We start from the raw sequence: 18,991 nt of genomic DNA on the forward strand, positions 1-18,991 counted from the left end.
TGCTGTCAGGGAGGCTGCCAGACAATTTTCCATGCACACTCTGGGCTGGGGGGCAGTCAACCACCAGTACACACAGCAGAACCTAAACCCATACCATTATTGCTAAGCAGCAAGACAGGGGCCCATTGCACTCCCACGGGGCCTTTTTAAATGCAATCCATAACCCGGATTTGCCAGGAACCCTTCTTACTCCTCCTACTTGCATGTGACACTGGGCTTAGGATCTGCATAGGAAACACACACACAAGCACACACCTACCTTTGTTGCCTGCAGATGCCTCCTTGGCTGTCCCCAAACGGTATCAAACCAACACCCACGGGAAGCTGTAAGCATAGAGGACATGCCTGCACCCCATTGGACTTACCTGTGTGGGTTAAATCCGGGTTATTTGACAACCTATGGCGGTGATGGTTCTGCTCAGGCAGAGCAGTGCTGATGCTCCTCATAAAGCTGTCGCTGCTGTGAAGGTTCTAGGTGACATCACAAATCCCTATGGTTACATACACAACAAAGCTGGGTTGTTGTTGTTTACACTCTGCAAGGCCTGTGGAAGTGAGTGACATCATAGCACTGTAGTTCTGAGGGTTCTAGATGGATGCAACAATCTCCTGTTGCTTCTATGAAGGCCATAATAGACGACATCACCAAACAGCTCCATAGTCACATACACAGCAAAGGAGAGATGTTGTTTACACCTAGTGATGTCAGTGGTATTGAGTGACATCACAGCACAGTGCTAAGGCTCCTGGGCCTGGACACAGCAGCGGCTGCAATATCTCAACGGAGAATACGTTTATATATATGTGTGTGTGTGCGCGTATATATATATATATATATATATATATATATATATATATATATATATTTCTCCGCCGAAATCACTTTTAAACCCATTTCCACCTTTTTTTCCCTTCTCTTCCTCTTACTTTTTTTTCACGTTTTTTTACGTTTTTCTCCTTTTCGCCTCTTTTCTGGGCGTATTATTCTTCTTTTTCTTCTTTTTTTTCGTCTAATGCATACCCCATCAGTGCAGCAATGCTTATTCAATACCGCCAGCAGATGGAGACACTGGGGGATAATTTTCTAAGGATTTATACTGATTTTTCCTGTCTGAATTTGTCGCACAGAAAGTTGCAGGCCAAATATGTGTGACATTTCTGCGACTTTAGCTTCTAGAGCATTTTTACAACATTATACATAGGTGCTGAATACATAAAAAGCGACTGTTCAGCGACAGACAAGTCGCATCGGCTGAAAGTAGGCCAGAATGTCAGTCCATGTTGGAGCAGGTTTAGATACAGTCTAAAGTATAGATCTCAAAGTCTGTGCACAGAATTTAGCAAGGGCCTCGCACCTTCTGATGCATCAGGTAGGTGCACAATAGCATAGCCTAACCCTCTGTACTTTGGTCTATATTGATGCGGGACATAGACAGCCAGCTGATGACCAATCCATTAGTGCAATGGATGGCTGGAAGCATTTGTCTTTGCCTTTGCAATACCACAGAAGCAATGCATGGTCAATGTACAGCAATGACACACCTGTGTGAACAGCCAGGAGACCCCCCCCCATGTTATGTTACATAGTTACATAGTTAGTACGGTCGAAAAAAGACATATGTCCATCAAGTTCAACCAGGGAATTAAGGGGTAGGGGTGTGGCGCGATATTGGGGAAGGGATGAGATTTTATATTTCTTCATAAGCATTAATCTTATTTTGTCAATTAGGAACATTCAGCACCCACCCGCTATCAAGGCAGCTGCCTATCATGTCATGCCCTACCTGCACAGGTGTGCTGGCTACTCAAATGATCCAATTAAGGAGGCCATTTAGTCAGCAGCAGCAGAAGTCCTGTGCCTGGACGCTCCAACAGCGGCCAGACACAAGCAGAAGCAGCAGAAGCAGCAGCAGCACCACCTTTTGTTTTTTGGCTGCAGCAGCAGCAAGGCCCACAGGGCTGGCTAGCTGGCTAGCCAGCAAGCAGGTAGCAATGAAAGTAGGAATCTTTCTTTTTAACCCTGTAAGGGGGTGGTGCACTGTACCCGAAGATACTGCCATATCGGGTCAATGCATAGGGCGACGGAAGCAAGCTTCGAAATCGGCCCCCGTTCTCAAAAATCCATTTAATATATGGTCCCCAGATAGGGGACGTATCAGATATTAAACTGATAAGAACAGATACTACACTTGATCTTAGCCAAAAGGCCGAGAAGCGATAACCGTGAAAGGGGCGGGCCCAACAAGGTCCCCTTCATGGGCACTATCACACTGCTTGCTGTCAGGGAGGCTGCCAGACAATTTTCCATGCACACTCTGGGCTGGGGGGCAGTCAACCACCAGTACACACAGCAGAACCTAAACCCATACCATTATTGCTAAGCAGCAAGACAGGGGCCCATTGCACTCCCACGGGGCCTTTTTAAATGCAATCCATAACCCGGATTTGCCAGGAACCCTTCTTACTCCTCCTACTTGCATGTGACACTGGGCTTAGGATCTGCATAGGAAACACACACACAAGCACACACCTACCTTTGTTGCCTGCAGATGCCTCCTTGGCTGTCCCCAAACGGTATCAAACCAACACCCACGGGAAGCTGTAAGCATAGAGGACATGCCTGCACCCCATTGGACTTACCTGTGTGGGTTAAATCCGGGTTATTTGACAACCTATGGCGGTGATGGTTCTGCTCAGGCAGAGCAGTGCTGATGCTCCTCATAAAGCTGTCGCTGCTGTGAAGGTTCTAGGTGACATCACAAATCCCTATGGTTACATACACAACAAAGCTGGGTTGTTGTTGTTTACACTCTGCAAGGCCTGTGGAAGTGAGTGACATCATAGCACTGTAGTTCTGAGGGTTCTAGATGGATGCAACAATCTCCTGTTGCTTCTATGAAGGCCATAATAGACGACATCACCAAACAGCTCCATAGTCACATACACAGCAAAGGAGAGATGTTGTTTACACCTAGTGATGTCAGTGGTATTGAGTGACATCACAGCACAGTGCTAAGGCTCCTGGGCCTGGACACAGCAGCGGCTGCAATATCTCAACGGAGAATACGTTTATATATATGTGTGTGTGTGCGCGTATATATATATATATATATATATATATATATATATATATATATATATTTCTCCGCCGAAATCACTTTTAAACCCATTTCCACCTTTTTTTCCCTTCTCTTCCTCTTACTTTTTTTTCACGTTTTTTTACGTTTTTCTCCTTTTCGCCTCTTTTCTGGGCGTATTATTCTTCTTTTTCTTCTTTTTTTTCGTCTAATGCATACCCCATCAGTGCAGCAATGCTTATTCAATACCGCCAGCAGATGGAGACACTGGGGGATAATTTTCTAAGGATTTATACTGATTTTTCCTGTCTGAATTTGTCGCACAGAAAGTTGCAGGCCAAATATGTGTGACATTTCTGCGACTTTAGCTTCTAGAGCATTTTTACAACATTATACATAGGTGCTGAATACATAAAAAGCGACTGTTCAGCGACAGACAAGTCGCATCGGCTGAAAGTAGGCCAGAATGTCAGTCCATGTTGGAGCAGGTTTAGATACAGTCTAAAGTATAGATCTCAAAGTCTGTGCACAGAATTTAGCAAGGGCCTCGCACCTTCTGATGCATCAGGTAGGTGCACAATAGCATAGCCTAACCCTCTGTACTTTGGTCTATATTGATGCGGGACATAGACAGCCAGCTGATGACCAATCCATTAGTGCAATGGATGGCTGGAAGCATTTGTCTTTGCCTTTGCAATACCACAGAAGCAATGCATGGTCAATGTACAGCAATGACACACCTGTGTGAACAGCCAGGAGACCCCCCCCCCCCCCATGTTATGTTACATAGTTACATAGTTAGTACGGTCGAAAAAAGACATATGTCCATCAAGTTCAACCAGGGAATTAAGGGGTAGGGGTGTGGCGCGATATTGGGGAAGGGATGAGATTTTATATTTCTTCATAAGCATTAATCTTATTTTGTCAATTAGGAACATTCAGCACCCACCCGCTATCAAGGCAGCTGCCTATCATGTCATGCCCTACCTGCACAGGTGTGCTGGCTACTCAAATGATCCAATTAAGGAGGCCATTTAGTCAGCAGCAGCAGAAGTCCTGTGCCTGGACGCTCCAACAGCGGCCAGACACAAGCAGAAGCAGCAGAAGCAGCAGCAGCACCACCTTTTGTTTTTTGGCTGCAGCAGCAGCAAGGCCCACAGGGCTGGCTAGCTGGCTAGCCAGCAAGCAGGTAGCAATGAAAGTAGGAATCTTTCTTTTTAACCCTGTAAGGGGGTGGTGCACTGTACCCGAAGATACTGCCATATCGGGTCAATGCATAGGGCGACGGAAGCAAGCTTCGAAATCGGCCCCCGTTCTCAAAAATCCATTTAATATATGGTCCCCAGATAGGGGACGTATCAGATATTAAACTGATAAGAACAGATACTACACTTGATCTTAGCCAAAAGGCCGAGAAGCGATAACCGTGAAAGGGGCGGGCCCAACAAGGTCCCCTTCATGGGCACTATCACTGCTTGCTGTCAGGGAGGCTGCCAGACAATTTTCCATGCACACTCTGGGCTGGGGGGCAGTCAACCACCAGTACACACAGCAGAACCTAAACCCATACCATTATTGCTAAGCAGCAAGACAGGGGCCCATTGCACTCCCACGGGGCCTTTTTAAATGCAATCCATAACCCGGATGTGCCAGGAACCCTTCTTACTCCTCCTACTTGCATGTGACACTGGGCTTAGGATCTGCATAGGAAACACACACACAAGCACACACCTACCTTTGTTGCCTGCAGATGCCTCCTTGGCTGTCCCCAAACGGTATCAAACCAACACCCACGGGAAGCTGTAAGCATAGAGGACATGCCTGCACCCCATTGGACTTACCTGTGTGGGTTAAATCCGGGTTATTTGACAACCTATGGCGGTGATGGTTCTGCTCAGGCAGAGCAGTGCTGATGCTCCTCATAAAGCTGTCGCTGCTGTGAAGGTTCTAGGTGACATCACAAATCCCTATGGTTACATACACAACAAAGCTGGGTTGTTGTTGTTTACACTCTGCAAGGCCTGTGGAAGTGAGTGACATCATAGCACTGTAGTTCTGAGGGTTCTAGATGGATGCAACAATCTCCTGTTGCTTCTATGAAGGCCATAATAGACGACATCACCAAACAGCTCCATAGTCACATACACAGCAAAGGAGAGATGTTGTTTACACCTAGTGATGTCAGTGGTATTGAGTGACATCACAGCACAGTGCTAAGGCTCCTGGGCCTGGACACAGCAGCGGCTGCAATATCTCAACGGAGAATACGTTTATATATATGTGTGTGTGTGCGCGTATATATATATATATATATATATATATATATATATATATATATTTCTCCGCCGAAATCACTTTTAAACCCATTTCCACCTTTTTTTCCCTTCTCTTCCTCTTACTTTTTTTTCACGTTTTTTTACGTTTTTCTCCTTTTCGCCTCTTTTCTGGGCGTATTATTCTTCTTTTTCTTCTTTTTTTTCGTCTAATGCATACCCCATCAGTGCAGCAATGCTTATTCAATACCGCCAGCAGATGGAGACACTGGGGGATAATTTTCTAAGGATTTATACTGATTTTTCCTGTCTGAATTTGTCGCACAGAAAGTTGCAGGCCAAATATGTGTGACATTTCTGCGACTTTAGCTTCTAGAGCATTTTTACAACATTATACATAGGTGCTGAATACATAAAAAGCGACTGTTCAGCGACAGACAAGTCGCATCGGCTGAAAGTAGGCCAGAATGTCAGTCCATGTTGGAGCAGGTTTAGATACAGTCTAAAGTATAGATCTCAAAGTCTGTGCACAGAATTTAGCAAGGGCCTCGCACCTTCTGATGCATCAGGTAGGTGCACAATAGCATAGCCTAACCCTCTGTACTTTGGTCTATATTGATGCGGGACATAGACAGCCAGCTGATGACCAATCCATTAGTGCAATGGATGGCTGGAAGCATTTGTCTTTGCCTTTGCAATACCACAGAAGCAATGCATGGTCAATGTACAGCAATGACACACCTGTGTGAACAGCCAGGAGACCCCCCCCCCCCCCCCCCATGTTATGTTACATAGTTACATAGTTAGTACGGTCGAAAAAAGACATATGTCCATCAAGTTCAACCAGGGAATTAAGGGGTAGGGGTGTGGCGCGATATTGGGGAAGGGATGAGATTTTATATTTCTTCATAAGCATTAATCTTATTTTGTCAATTAGGAACATTCAGCACCCACCCGCTATCAAGGCAGCTGCCTATCATGTCATGCCCTACCTGCACAGGTGTGCTGGCTACTCAAATGATCCAATTAAGGAGGCCATTTAGTCAGCAGCAGCAGAAGTCCTGTGCCTGGACGCTCCAACAGCGGCCAGACACAAGCAGAAGCAGCAGAAGCAGCAGCAGCACCACCTTTTGTTTTTTGGCTGCAGCAGCAGCAAGGCCCACAGGGCTGGCTAGCTGGCTAGCCAGCAAGCAGGTAGCAATGAAAGTAGGAATCTTTCTTTTTAACCCTGTAAGGGGGTGGTGCACTGTACCCGAAGATACTGCCATATCGGGTCAATGCATAGGGCGACGGAAGCAAGCTTCGAAATCGGCCCCCGTTCTCAAAAATCCATTTAATATATGGTCCCCAGATAGGGGACGTATCAGATATTAAACTGATAAGAACAGATACTACACTTGATCTTAGCCAAAAGGCCGAGAAGCGATAACCGTGAAAGGGGCGGGCCCAACAAGGTCCCCTTCATGGGCACTATCACTGCTTGCTGTCAGGGAGGCTGCCAGACAATTTTCCATGCACACTCTGGGCTGGGGGGCAGTCAACCACCAGTACACACAGCAGAACCTAAACCCATACCATTATTGCTAAGCAGCAAGACAGGGGCCCATTGCACTCCCACGGGGCCTTTTTAAATGCAATCCATAACCCGGATGTGCCAGGAACCCTTCTTACTCCTCCTACTTGCATGTGACACTGGGCTTAGGATCTGCATAGGAAACACACACAAGCACACACCTACCTTTGTTGCCTGCAGATGCCTCCTTGGCTGTCCCCAAACGGTATCAAACCAACACCCACGGGAAGCTGTAAGCATAGAGGACATGCCTGCACCCCATTGGACTTACCTGTGTGGGTTAAATCCGGGTTATTTGACAACCTATGGCGGTGATGGTTCTGCTCAGGCAGAGCAGTGCTGATGCTCCTCATAAAGCTGTCGCTGCTGTGAAGGTTCTAGGTGACATCACAAATCCCTATGGTTACATACACAACAAAGCTGGGTTGTTGTTGTTTACACTCTGCAAGGCCTGTGGAAGTGAGTGACATCATAGCACTGTAGTTCTGAGGGTTCTAGATGGATGCAACAATCTCCTGTTGCTTCTATGAAGGCCATAATAGACGACATCACCAAACAGCTCCATAGTCACATACACAGCAAAGGAGAGATGTTGTTTACACCTAGTGATGTCAGTGGTATTGAGTGACATCACAGCACAGTGCTAAGGCTCCTGGGCCTGGACACAGCAGCGGCTGCAATATCTCAACGGAGAATACGTTTATATATATGTGTGTGTGTGCGCGTATATATATATATATATATATATATATATATATATATATATATATATTTCTCCGCCGAAATCACTTTTAAACCCATTTCCACCTTTTTTTCCCTTCTCTTCCTCTTACTTTTTTTTCACGTTTTTTTACGTTTTTCTCCTTTTCGCCTCTTTTCTGGGCGTATTATTCTTCTTTTTCTTCTTTTTTTTCGTCTAATGCATACCCCATCAGTGCAGCAATGCTTATTCAATACCGCCAGCAGATGGAGACACTGGGGGATAATTTTCTAAGGATTTATACTGATTTTTCCTGTCTGAATTTGTCGCACAGAAAGTTGCAGGCCAAATATGTGTGACATTTCTGCGACTTTAGCTTCTAGAGCATTTTTACAACATTATACATAGGTGCTGAATACATAAAAAGCGACTGTTCAGCGACAGACAAGTCGCATCGGCTGAAAGTAGGCCAGAATGTCAGTCCATGTTGGAGCAGGTTTAGATACAGTCTAAAGTATAGATCTCAAAGTCTGTGCACAGAATTTAGCAAGGGCCTCGCACCTTCTGATGCATCAGGTAGGTGCACAATAGCATAGCCTAACCCTCTGTACTTTGGTCTATATTGATGCGGGACATAGACAGCCAGCTGATGACCAATCCATTAGTGCAATGGATGGCTGGAAGCATTTGTCTTTGCCTTTGCAATACCACAGAAGCAATGCATGGTCAATGTACAGCAATGACACACCTGTGTGAACAGCCAGGAGACCCCCCCCCCCCCCCCATGTTATGTTACATAGTTACATAGTTAGTACGGTCGAAAAAAGACATATGTCCATCAAGTTCAACCAGGGAATTAAGGGGTAGGGTGTGGCGCGATATTGGGGAAGGGATGAGATTTTATATTTCTTCATAAGCATTAATCTTATTTTGTCAATTAGGAACATTCAGCACCCACCCGCTATCAAGGCAGCTGCCTATCATGTCATGCCCTACCTGCACAGGTGTGCTGGCTACTCAAATGATCCAATTAAGGAGGCCATTTAGTCAGCAGCAGCAGAAGTCCTGTGCCTGGACGCTCCAACAGCGGCCAGACACAAGCAGAAGCAGCAGAAGCAGCAGCAGCACCACCTTTTGTTTTTTGGCTGCAGCAGCAGCAAGGCCCACAGGGCTGGCTAGCTGGCTAGCCAGCAAGCAGGTAGCAATGAAAGTAGGAATCTTTCTTTTTAACCCTGTAAGGGGGTGGTGCACTGTACCCGAAGATACTGCCATATCGGGTCAATGCATAGGGCGACGGAAGCAAGCTTCGAAATCGGCCCCCGTTCTCAAAAATCCATTTAATATATGGTCCCCAGATAGGGGACGTATCAGATATTAAACTGATAAGAACAGATACTACACTTGATCTTAGCCAAAAGGCCGAGAAGCGATAACCGTGAAAGGGGCGGGCCCAACAAGGTCCCCTTCATGGGCACTATCACTGCTTGCTGTCAGGGAGGCTGCCAGACAATTTTCCATGCACACTCTGGGCTGGGGGCAGTCAACCACCAGTACACACAGCAGAACCTAAACCCATACCATTATTGCTAAGCAGCAAGACAGGGGCCCATTGCACTCCCACGGGGCCTTTTTAAATGCAATCCATAACCCGGATTTGCCAGGAACCCTTCTTACTCCTCCTACTTGCATGTGACACTGGGCTTAGGATCTGCATAGGAAACACACACACAAGCACACACCTACCTTTGTTGCCTGCAGATGCCTCCTTGGCTGTCCCCAAACGGTATCAAACCAACACCCACGGAAGCTGTAAGCATAGAGGACATGCCTGCACCCCATTGGACTTACCTGTGTGGGTTAAATCCGGGTTATTTGACAACCTATGGCGGTGATGGTTCTGCTCAGGCAGAGCAGTGCTGATGCTCCTCATAAAGCTGTCGCTGCTGTGAAGGTTCTAGGTGACATCACAAATCCCTATGGTTACATACACAACAAAGCTGGGTTGTTGTTGTTTACACTCTGCAAGGCCTGTGGAAGTGAGTGACATCATAGCACTGTAGTTCTGAGGGTTCTAGATGGATGCAACAATCTCCTGTTGCTTCTATGAAGGCCATAATAGACGACATCACCAAACAGCTCCATAGTCACATACACAGCAAAGGAGAGATGTTGTTTACACCTAGTGATGTCAGTGGTATTGAGTGACATCACAGCACAGTGCTAAGGCTCCTGGGCCTGGACACAGCAGCGGCTGCAATATCTCAACGGAGAATACGTTTATATATATGTGTGTGTGTGCGCGTATATATATATATATATATATATATATATATATATATATATATATATATATATATATATTTCTCCGCCGAAATCACTTTTAAACCCATTTCCACCTTTTTTTTCCCTTCTCTTCCTCTTACTTTTTTTTCACGTTTTTTTACGTTTTTCTCCTTTTCGCCTCTTTTCTGGGCGTATTATTCTTCTTTTTCTTCTTTTTTTTCGTCTAATGCATACCCCATCAGTGCAGCAATGCTTATTCAATACCGCCAGCAGATGGAGACACTGGGGGATAATTTTCTAAGGATTTATACTGATTTTTCCTGTCTGAATTTGTCGCACAGAAAGTTGCAGGCCAAATATGTGTGACATTTCTGCGACTTTAGCTTCTAGAGCATTTTTACAACATTATACATAGGTGCTGAATACATAAAAAGCGACTGTTCAGCGACAGACAAGTCGCATCGGCTGAAAGTAGGCCAGAATGTCAGTCCATGTTGGAGCAGGTTTAGATACAGTCTAAAGCATAGATCTCAAAGTCTGTGCACAGAATTTAGCAAGGGCCTCGCACCTTCTGATGCATCAGGTAGGTGCACAATAGCATAGCCTAACCCTCTGTACTTTGGTCTATATTGATGCGGGACATAGACAGCCAGCTGATGACCAATCCATTAGTGCAATGGATGGCTGGAAGCATTTGTCTTTGCCTTTGCAATACCACAGAAGCAATGCATGGTCAATGTACAGCAATGACACACCTGTGTGAACAGCCAGGAGACCCCCCCCCCCCCCCATGTTATGTTACATAGTTACATAGTTAGTACGGTCGAAAAAAGACATATGTCCATCAAGTTCAACCAGGGAATTAAGGGGTAGGGGTGTGGCGCGATATTGGGGAAGGGATGAGATTTTATATTTCTTCATAAGCATTAATCTTATTTTGTCAATTAGGAACATTCAGCACCCACCCGCTATCAAGGCAGCTGCCTATCATGTCATGCCCTACCTGCACAGGTGTGCTGGCTACTCAAATGATCCAATTAAGGAGGCCATTTAGTCAGCAGCAGCAGAAGTCCTGTGCCTGGACGCTCCAACAGCGGCCAGACACAAGCAGAAGCAGCAGAAGCAGCAGCAGCACCACCTTTTGTTTTTTGGCTGCAGCAGCAGCAAGGCCCACAGGGCTGGCTAGCTGGCTAGCCAGCAAGCAGGTAGCAATGAAAGTAGGAATCTTTCTTTTTAACCCTGTAAGGGGGTGGTGCACTGTACCCGAAGATACTGCCATATCGGGTCAATGCATAGGGCGACGGAAGCAAGCTTCGAAATCGGCCCCCGTTCTCAAAAATCCATTTAATATATGGTCCCCAGATAGGGGACGTATCAGATATTAAACTGATAAGAACAGATACTACACTTGATCTTAGCCAAAAGGCCGAGAAGCGATAACCGTGAAAGGGCGGGCCCAACAAGGTCCCCTTCATGGGCACTATCACTGCTTGCTGTCAGGGAGGCTGCCAGACAATTTTCCATGCACACTCTGGGCTGGGGGGCAGTCAACCACCAGTACACACAGCAGAACCTAAACCCATACCATTATTGCTAAGCAGCAAGACAGGGGCCCATTGCACTCCCACGGGGCCTTTTTAAATGCAATCCATAACCCGGATTTGCCGGGAACCCTTCTTACTCCTCCTACTTGCATGTGACACTGGGCTTAGGATCTGCATAGGAAACACACACACAAGCACACACCTACCTTTGTTGCCTGCAGATGCCTCCTTGGCTGTCCCCAAACGGTATCAAACCAACACCCACGGGAAGCTGTAAGCATAGAGGACATGCCTGCACCCCATTGGACTTACCTGTGTGGGTTAAATCCGGGTTATTTGACAACCTATGGCGGTGATGGTTCTGCTCAGGCAGAGCAGTGCTGATGCTCCTCATAAAGCTGTCGCTGCTGTGAAGGTTCTAGGTGACATCACAAATCCCTATGGTTACATACACAACAAAGCTGGGTTGTTGTTGTTTACACTCTGCAAGGCCTGTGGAAGTGAGTGACATCATAGCACTGTAGTTCTGAGGGTTCTAGATGGATGCAACAATCTCCTGTTGCTTCTATGAAGGCCATAATAGACGACATCACCAAACAGCTCCATAGTCACATACACAGCAAAGGAGAGATGTTGTTTACACCTAGTGATGTCAGTGGTATTGAGTGACATCACAGCACAGTGCTAAGGCTCCTGGGCCTGGACACAGCAGCGGCTGCAATATCTCAACGGAGAATACGTTTATATATATGTGTGTGTGTGCGCGTATATATATATATATATATATATATATATATATATATATATATATTTCTCCGCCGAAATCACTTTTAAACCCATTTCCACCTTTTTTTCCCTTCTCTTCCTCTTACTTTTTTTTCACGTTTTTTTACGTTTTTCTCCTTTTCGCCTCTTTTCTGGGCGTATTATTCTTCTTTTTCTTCTTTTTTTTCGTCTAATGCATACCCCATCAGTGCAGCAATGCTTATTCAATACCGCCAGCAGATGGAGACACTGGGGGATAATTTTCTAAGGATTTATACTGATTTTTCCTGTCTGAATTTGTCGCACAGAAAGTTGCAGGCCAAATATGTGTGACATTTCTGCGACTTTAGCTTCTAGAGCATTTTTACAACATTATACATAGGTGCTGAATACATAAAAAGCGACTGTTCAGCGACAGACAAGTCGCATCGGCTGAAAGTAGGCCAGAATGTCAGTCCATGTTGGAGCAGGTTTAGATACAGTCTAAAGTATAGATCTCAAAGTCTGTGCACAGAATTTAGCAAGGGCCTCGCACCTTCTGATGCATCAGGTAGGTGCACAATAGCATAGCCTAACCCTCTGTACTTTGGTCTATATTGATGCGGGACATAGACAGCCAGCTGATGACCAATCCATTAGTGCAATGGATGGCTGGAAGCATTTGTCTTTGCCTTTGCAATACCACAGAAGCAATGCATGGTCAATGTACAGCAATGACACACCTGTGTGAACAGCCAGGAGACCCCCCCCCCCCCCCCCCATGTTATGTTACATAGTTACATAGTTAGTACGGTCGAAAAAAGACATATGTCCATCAAGTTCAACCAGGGAATTAAGGGGTAGGGGTGTGGCGCGATATTGGGGAAGGGATGAGATTTTATATTTCTTCATAAGCATTAATCTTATTTTGTCAATTAGGAACATTCAGCACCCACCCGCTATCAAGGCAGCTGCCTATCATGTCATGCCCTACCTGCACAGGTGTGCTGGCTACTCAAATGATCCAATTAAGGAGGCCATTTAGTCAGCAGCAGCAGAAGTCCTGTGCCTGGACGCTCCAACAGCGGCCAGACACAAGCAGAAGCAGCAGAAGCAGCAGCAGCACCACCTTTTGTTTTTTGGCTGCAGCAGCAGCAAGGCCCACAGGGCTGGCTAGCTGGCTAGCCAGCAAGCAGGTAGCAATGAAAGTAGGAATCTTTCTTTTTAACCCTGTAAGGGGGTGGTGCACTGTACCCGAAGATACTGCCATATCGGGTCAATGCATAGGGCGACGGAAGCAAGCTTCGAAATCGGCCCCCGTTCTCAAAAATCCATTTAATATATGGTCCCCAGATAGGGGACGTATCAGATATTAAACTGATAAGAACAGATACTACACTTGATCTTAGCCAAAAGGCCGAGAAGCGATAACCGTGAAAGGGGCGGGCCCAACAAGGTCCCCTTCATGGGCACTATCACTGCTTGCTGTCAGGGAGGCTGCCAGACAATTTTCCATGCACACTCTGGGCTGGGGGGCAGTCAACCACCAGTACACACAGCAGAACCTAAACCCATACCATTATTGCTAAGCAGCAAGACAGGGGCCCATTGCACTCCCACGGGGCCTTTTTAAATGCAATCCATAACCCGGATTTGCCAGGAACCCTTCTTACTCCTCCTACTTGCATGTGACACTGGGCTTAGGATCTGCATAGGAAACACACACACAAGCACACACCTACCTTTGTTGCCTGCAGATGCCTCCTTGGCTGTCCCCAAACGGTATCAAACCAACACCCACGGGAAGCTGTAAGCATAGAGGACATGCCTGCACCCCATTGGACTTACCTGTGTGGGTTAAATCCGGGTTATTTGACAACCTATGGCGGTGATGGTTCTGCTCAGGCAGAGCAGTGCTGATGCTCCTCATAAAGCTGTCGCTGCTGTGAAGGTTCTAGGTGACATCACAAATCCCTATGGTTACATACACAACAAAGCTGGGTTGTTGTTGTTTACACTCTGCAAGGCCTGTGGAAGTGAGTGACATCATAGCACTGTAGTTCTGAGGGTTCTAGATGGATGCAACAATCTCCTGTTGCTTCTATGAAGGCCATAATAGACGACATCACCAAACAGCTCCATAGTCACATACACAGCAAAGGAGAGATGTTGTTTACACCTAGTGATGTCAGTGGTATTGAGTGACATCACAGCACAGTGCTAAGGCTCCTGGGCCTGGACACAGCAGCGGCTGCAATATCTCAACGGAGAATACGTTTATATATATGTGTGTGTGTGCGCGTATATATATATATATATATATATATATATATATATATATATATATATTTCTCCGCCGAAATCACTTTTAAACCCATTTCCACCTTTTTTCCCTTCTCTTCCTCTTACTTTTTTTTCACGTTTTTTTACGTTTTTCTCCTTTTCGCCTCTTTTCTGGGCGTATTATTCTTCTTTTTCTTCTTTTTTTTCGTCTAATGCATACCCCATCAGTGCAGCAATGCTTATTCAATACCGCCAGCAGATGGAGACACTGGGGGATAATTTTCTAAGGATTTATACTGATTTTTCCTGTCTGAATTTGTCGCACAGAAAGTTGCAGGCCAAATATGTGTGACAATTCTGCGACTTTAGCTTCTAGAGCATTTTTACAACATTATACATAGGTGCTGAATACATAAAAAGCGACTGTTCAGCGACAGACAAGTCGCATCGGCTGAAAGTAGGCCAGAATGTCAGTCCATGTTGGAGCAGGTTTAGATACAGTCTAAAGTATAGATCTCAAAGTCTGTGCACAGAATTTAGCAAGGGCCTCGCACCTTCTGATGCATCAGGTAGGTGCACAATAGCATAGCCTAACCCTCTGTACTTTGGTCTATATTGATGCGGGACATAGACAGCCAGCTGATGACCAATCCATTAGTGCAATGGATGGCTGGAAGCATTTGTCTTTGCCTTTGCAATACCACAGAAGCAATGCATGGTCAATGTACAGCAATGACACACCTGTGTGAACAGCCAGGAGACCCCCCCCCCCCCCCCCCATGTTATGTTACATAGTTACATAGTTAGTACGGTCGAAAAAAGACATATGTCCATCAAGTTCAACCAGGGAATTAAGGGGTAGGGGTGTGGCGCGATATTGGGGAAGGGATGAGATTTTATATTTCTTCATAAGCATTAATCTTATTTTGTCAATTAGGAACATTCAGCACCCACCCGCTATCAAGGCAGCTGCCTATCATGTCATGCCCTACCTGCCACAGGTGTGCTGGCTACTCAAATGATCCAATTAAGGAGGCCATTTAGTCAGCAGCAGCAGAAGTCCTGTGCCTGGACGCTCCAACAGCGGCCAGACACAAGCAGAAGCAGCAGAAGCAGCAGCAGCACCACCTTTTGTTTTTTGGCTGCAGCAGCAGCAAGGCCCACAGGGCTGGCTAGCTGGCTAGCCAGCAAGCAGGTAGCAATGAAAGTAGGAATCTTTCTTTTTAACCCTGTAAGGGGGTGGTGCACTGTACCCGAAGATACTGCCATATCGGGTCAATGCATAGGGCGACGGAAGCAAGCTTCGAAATCGGCCCCCGTTCTCAAAAATCCATTTAATATATGGTCCCCAGATAGGGGACGTATCAGATATTAAACTGATAAGAACAGATACTACACTTGATCTTAGCCAAAAGGCCGAGAAGCGATAACCGTGAAAGGGGCGGGCCCAACAAGGTCCCCTTCATGGGCACTATCACTGCTTGCTGTCAGGGAGGCTGCCAGACAATTTTCCATGCACACTCTGGGCTGGGGGGCAGTCAACCACCAGTACACACAGCAGAACCTAAACCCATACCATTATTGCTAAGCAGCAAGACAGGGGCCCATTGCACTCCCACGGGGCCTTTTTAAATGCAATCCATAACCCGGATTTGCCAGGAACCCTTCTTACTCCTCCTACTTGCATGTGACACTGGGCTTAGGATCTGCATAGGAAACACACACACAAGCACACACCTACCTTTGTTGCCTGCAGATGCCTCCTTGGCTGTCCCCAAACGGTATCAAACCAACACCCACGGGAAGCTGTAAGCATAGAGGACATGCCTGCACCCCATTGGACTTACCTGTGTGGGTTAAATCCGGGTTATTTGACAACCTATGGCGGTGATGGTTCTGCTCAGGCAGAGCAGTGCTGATGCTCCTCATAAAGCTGTCGCTGCTGTGAAGGTTCTAGGTGACATCACAAATCCCTATGGTTACATACACAACAAAGCTGGGTTGTTGTTGTTTACACTCTGCAAGGCCTGTGGAAGTGAGTGACATCATAGCACTGTAGTTCTGAGGGTTCTAGATGGATGCAACAATCTCCTGTTGCTTCTATGAAGGCCGTAATAGACGACATCACCAAACAGCTCCATAGTCACATACACAGCAAAGGAGAGATGTTGTTTACACCTAGTGATGTCAGTGGTATTGAGTGACATCACAGCACAGTGCTAAGGCTCCTGGGCCTGGACACAGCAGCGGCTGCAATATCTCAACGGAGAATACGTTTATATATATGTGTGTGTGTGCGCGTATATATATATATATATATATATATATATATATATATATATTTCTCCGCCGAAATCACTTTTAAACCCATTTCCACCTTTTTTTCCCTTCTCTTCCTCTTACTTTTTTTTCACGTTTTTTTACGTTTTTCTCCTTTTCGCCTCTTTTCTGGGCGTATTATTCTTCTTTTTCTTCTTTTTTTTCGTCTAATGCATACCCCATCAGTGCAGCAATGCTTATTCAATACCTCCAGCAGATGGAGACACTGGGGGATAATTTTCTAAGGATTTATACTGATTTTTCCTGTCTGAATTTGTCGCACAGAAAGTTGCAGGCCAAATATGTGTGACATTTCTGCGACTTTAGCTTCTAGAGCATTTTTACAACATTATACATAGGTGCTGAATACATAAAAAGCGACTGTTCAGCGACAGACAAGTCGCATCGGCTGAAAGTAGGCCAGAATGTCAGTCCATGTTGGAGCAGGTTTAGATACAGTCTAAAGTATAGATCTCAAAGTCTGTGCACAGAATTTAGCAAGGGCCTCGCACCTTCTGATGCATCAGGTAGGTGCACAATAGCATAGCCTAACCCTCTGTACTTTGGTCTATATTGATGCGGGACATAGACAGCCAGCTGATGACCAATCCATTAGTGCAATGGATGGCTGGAAGCATTTGTCTTTGCCTTTGCAATACCACAGAAGCAATGCATGGTCAATGTACAGCAATGACACACCTGTGTGAACAGCCAGGAGACCCCCCCCCCCCCCCCCCATGTTATGTTACATAGTTACATAGTTAGTACGGTCGAAAAAAGACATATGTCCATCAAGTTCAACCAGGGAATTAAGGGGTAGGGGTGTGGCGCGATATTGGGGAAGGGATGAGATTTTATATTTCTTCATAAGCATTAATCTTATTTTGTCAATTAGGAACATTCAGCACCCACCCGCTATCAAGGCAGCTGCCTATCATGTCATGCCCTACCTGCACAGGTGTGCTGGCTACTCAAATGATCCAATTAAGGAGGCCATTTAGTCAGCAGCAGCAGAAGTCCTGTGCCTGGACGCTCCAACAGCGGCCAGACACAAGCAGAAGCAGCAGAAGCAGCAGCAGCACCACCTTTTGTTTTTTGGCTGCAGCAGCAGCAAGGCCCACAGGGCTGGCTAGCTGGCTAGCCAGCAAGCAGGTAGCAATGAAAGTAGGAATCTTTCTTTTTAACCCTGTAAGGGGGTGGTGCACTGTACCCGAAGATACTGCCATATCGGGTCAATGCATAGGGCGACGGAAGCAAGCTTCGAAATCGGCCCCCGTTCTCAAAAATCCATTTAATATATGGTCCCCAGATAGGGGACGTATCAGATATTAAACTGATAAGAACAGATACTACACTTGATCTTAGCCAAAAGGCCGAGAAGCGATAACCGTGAAAGGGGCGGGCCCAACAAGGTCCCCTTCATGGGCACTATCACTGCTTGCTGTCAGGGAGGCTGCCAGACAATTTTCCATGCACACTCTGGGCTGGGGGGCAGTCAACCACCAGTACACACAGCAGAACCTAAACCCATACCATTATTGCTAAGCAGCAAGACAGGGGCCCATTGCACTCCCACGGGGCCTTTTTAAATGCAATCCATAACCCGGATTTGCCAGGAACCCTTCTTACTCCTCCTACTTGCATGTGACACTGGGCTTAGGATCTGCATAGGAAACACACACACAAGCACACACCTACCTTTGTTGCCTGCAGATGCCTCCTTGGCTGTCCCCAAACGGTATCAAACCAACACCCACGGGAAGCTGTAAGCATAGAGGACATGCCTGCACCCCATTGGACTTACCTGTGTGGGTTAAATCCGGGTTATTTGACAACCTATGGCGGTGATGGTTCTGCTCCAGGCAGAGCAGTGCTGATGCTCCTCATAAAGCTGTCGCTGCTGTGAAGGTTCTAGGTGACATCACAAATCCCTATGGTTACATACACAACAAAGCTGGGTTGTTGTTGTTTACACTCTGCAAGGCCTGTGGAAGTGAGTGACATCATAGCACTGTAGTTCTGAGGGTTCTAGATGGATGCAACAATCTCCTGTTGCTTCTATGAAGGCCATAATAGACGACATCACCAAACAGCTCCATAGTCACATACACAGCAAAGGAGAGATGTTGTTTACACCTAGTGATGTCAGTGGTATTGAGTGACATCACAGCACAGTGCTAAGGCTCCTGGGCCTG

At 46.2% G+C, this 18,991-nt stretch overlaps 8 non-coding genes across 8 annotated transcripts; all 8 read right to left on the bottom strand.

The window, feature by feature from the left end:
• Positions 1–2,028: 2,028 nt before the first annotated feature.
• On the bottom strand, positions 2,029–2,219 carry LOC130317101 (U2 spliceosomal RNA). The gene has a single exon (XR_008864284.1). It is a non-coding gene; the product is annotated as a U2 spliceosomal RNA (small nuclear RNA).
• A 2,089-nt stretch (positions 2,220–4,308) lies between these two features.
• LOC130317102 (U2 spliceosomal RNA) lies at positions 4,309–4,499 on the bottom strand. The gene has a single exon (XR_008864285.1). It is a non-coding gene; the product is annotated as a U2 spliceosomal RNA (small nuclear RNA).
• A 2,087-nt stretch (positions 4,500–6,586) lies between these two features.
• LOC130317103 (U2 spliceosomal RNA) lies at positions 6,587–6,777 on the bottom strand. The gene has a single exon (XR_008864286.1). It is a non-coding gene; the product is annotated as a U2 spliceosomal RNA (small nuclear RNA).
• Positions 6,778–8,863: 2,086 nt separating this feature from the next.
• Positions 8,864–9,054, bottom strand: LOC130317104 (U2 spliceosomal RNA). Its single transcript, XR_008864287.1, has one exon. It is a non-coding gene; the product is annotated as a U2 spliceosomal RNA (small nuclear RNA).
• A 2,099-nt stretch (positions 9,055–11,153) lies between these two features.
• Positions 11,154–11,344, bottom strand: LOC130317105 (U2 spliceosomal RNA). The gene has a single exon (XR_008864288.1). It is a non-coding gene; the product is annotated as a U2 spliceosomal RNA (small nuclear RNA).
• Positions 11,345–13,432: 2,088 nt separating this feature from the next.
• On the bottom strand, positions 13,433–13,623 carry LOC130317106 (U2 spliceosomal RNA). Its single transcript, XR_008864289.1, has one exon. It is a non-coding gene; the product is annotated as a U2 spliceosomal RNA (small nuclear RNA).
• Positions 13,624–15,714: 2,091 nt separating this feature from the next.
• Positions 15,715–15,905, bottom strand: LOC130317107 (U2 spliceosomal RNA). The gene has a single exon (XR_008864290.1). It is a non-coding gene; the product is annotated as a U2 spliceosomal RNA (small nuclear RNA).
• Positions 15,906–17,990: 2,085 nt separating this feature from the next.
• On the bottom strand, positions 17,991–18,181 carry LOC130317109 (U2 spliceosomal RNA). Its single transcript, XR_008864291.1, has one exon. It is a non-coding gene; the product is annotated as a U2 spliceosomal RNA (small nuclear RNA).
• Between the last annotated feature and the right edge of the window lie 810 nt (positions 18,182–18,991).

This window comes from Hyla sarda, unplaced genomic scaffold, assembly GCF_029499605.1.
Source record: "Hyla sarda isolate aHylSar1 unplaced genomic scaffold, aHylSar1.hap1 scaffold_1975, whole genome shotgun sequence".
Classification (NCBI taxonomy): domain Eukaryota; kingdom Metazoa; phylum Chordata; class Amphibia; order Anura; family Hylidae; genus Hyla; species Hyla sarda.